This window comes from Halichoerus grypus, unplaced genomic scaffold, assembly GCF_964656455.1.
Source record: "Halichoerus grypus unplaced genomic scaffold, mHalGry1.hap1.1 HAP1_SCAFFOLD_169, whole genome shotgun sequence".
In the NCBI taxonomy this organism is placed as follows: Eukaryota; Metazoa; Chordata; class Mammalia; order Carnivora; family Phocidae; genus Halichoerus; species Halichoerus grypus.
The window spans coordinates 40,176-42,393 of NW_027555096.1; the positions used below are offsets into that span (position 1 = coordinate 40,176).

Below are 2,218 nucleotides of genomic sequence, written 5' to 3' on the forward strand. Positions count from 1 at the left end.
TCAACTAGAATCACAGGGTCAACGACCCGGTAAATAAGGGTCTCAATCCACCATGCCAAACTGCCTTCCATAAAAATGGCACTATTTACAATTCCACTGGTTGAGAGTGCTGGTCTCACTGTGTCTTTACCAGCACTGAGGTTTTTGTGTTTCATGCTGGTTTTAGGTCTTTGCTAACTTGATTGGTTTACACATGTGGCGTATTGTTGAGGTTTTAATACCTCTTTGAGGAAAGGTCAAGGTCAAATATGACTACAGTTCATCACGTCCTTATTTCTTTGAATTTCTTGTTGAGGACGTATGGATGGAGAGATGGGAGGTATCCAGAGATTAGCGATGCTTTCTCATGGTCTCATTTATCCATTTGATGTACTTGCAGACTTGGGTATAGACACCTGGGTCATTGGGTTGGCCATAAGGGAAAGTTCCCCAGGACACCAGGCGTTGCAGGGTACCTTTGCACATCAGTGGTCTCCCTGAGTCACTGTTGCAGGCATTGGTCTTGGAATTGGGGATGCCAGCACATAGCATTGATTTTCCCAGTAGGTCCTTGTAAACCTTCTTGCAATCCTGGGAGGAGATGAGCTTGACATCCGTGCACATGAGCTCTGATGGAAAGGTCACATCAGGGCTGGTGGTGGTGCCCCAGCCAGAAATGGTGCATGTGGTCCCAGGGGGTTCACAGCGGGAGGGCAGGTTGACTTTCCTCACACTCGATGATGGCCTGGCTCGTCTACTTAGCTTCACAAGCATGAGGTCATTAACGTGGGTCTGAGTGGAGTAGCCGGGGTGGTGGAATGACCTTGTGGCCCAGATCTTCTGAGCTCTATAATCACCCAGCTGATCACTGCCCACGTGCACGTTGTATTCACTCATCATGCAGTGGGCAGCAGTGAGCACCCACTGTTCACTGAGCAGCACACCTCCATAGTGGAGCTGATTGCCTCTGAACAGAGCCACCTGCCAGGATTAGGAGCCTCTTGTACATGGGACCCCATCAATAATCTTCTCCCCACTCTTGTCACCTTCTTGGCCAGCAGATCCCAGGACTAAGGTCAGTAGTAGGATCTGCAGGGGCAAGAGAAGGGATCCTGCCATGGTGGCCTCTCTCAGCCTCTCCGGGGGCTGCCAGGCAAAGCAAGGGTCTGTTTTGCTGGGGCTGGGAAGGACAAAGAGTTCAGGGAGCAGGAGTCCAAGTCCAGCTCTTCCTACATCAGACCTAGAAGTCCAAATCCCCAGTTCTTCCCCCACTCAGACCCAGGAAACCAGGCCTCCAGACCTCCCTTCCCCCTGGGGACTCAGGAATCTCAGCAATCTGTCCCATCCCTCCTCATCCGCAGGTCTAGATCTTCAGGTCTTTTTTCCTCAACAGACCCCAAATTCCAGACCTCCAGTCCCTCATCTCTCACAACCAGGATTCCAGCCACCCCTCTCCCCTCAGAAGCAGGAGCCAGCTGTCCAGCCAGCCTCATCCCCTACCCCAAATGAACAATTTTGGCTTTTATCTTATTTTCTTCTTTCTGCTTGATTTGACTTCACTTCGTTCCTCTTTTTCTCCTTCCCTAGGAGTGAATCTTAGGTTACTAACTTGAGTCCTTTCTTCTTTCCTAACATAAGCATTTAATCCTACAAATTTCTCTGTAAGCACTGCCTTAGCTGCATCACACAAATTTTGATATATTGTATTTTTATTATTGCTCAGTTCAAACTAGCTTCTAATTTCCAATGAGACTTTCTTACTGACCCACAGGTTACTTAGTGGTGTGCTGTTTAATTCCAAGTGTTAGCAGATTTTTCTGTTATTAATTTCAACATAGTCTGAGAACATACTTTTTTGCGGGTTGGGGGGGACTTTCCATTCTTTTAAGTCTGGTAAGGCTTGTTTTGTGAACCAAGATATGATTTAATTTGGTGAATATTCCACATACTCTTAAATATAATATGTGTTCTGCTTTCTGTAGATGAAGTATTCTATAAGTGCCGATACGTTTCATGTGACTGATGGCCTTGCTCAGTTCTTCTACCTCACTGCTGACTTTCTTTCTATTGTTCTATTACTGGGAGAGGACTGTTGAAATCTCCAAATATAATTGTGGATTTTACTAGTTCTTCTTGTAGCTCCATTAGTTTTTTGCTTCTTGTATGTTGAGCCTCTGTTAGATGCAGAAATGTTCAGGATTTTTATGTCCTCTTGATGAGTTGACCCCTTTATCATTAT

At 46.2% G+C, this 2,218-nt stretch overlaps 1 pseudogene; it reads right to left on the reverse strand.

Moving 5' to 3' along the window:
* Window positions 1-330: 330 nt before the first annotated feature.
* LOC118544862 (kallikrein-7 pseudogene) lies at window positions 331-1,115 on the reverse strand (annotated as a pseudogene).
* Between the last annotated feature and the right edge of the window lie 1,103 nt (window positions 1,116-2,218).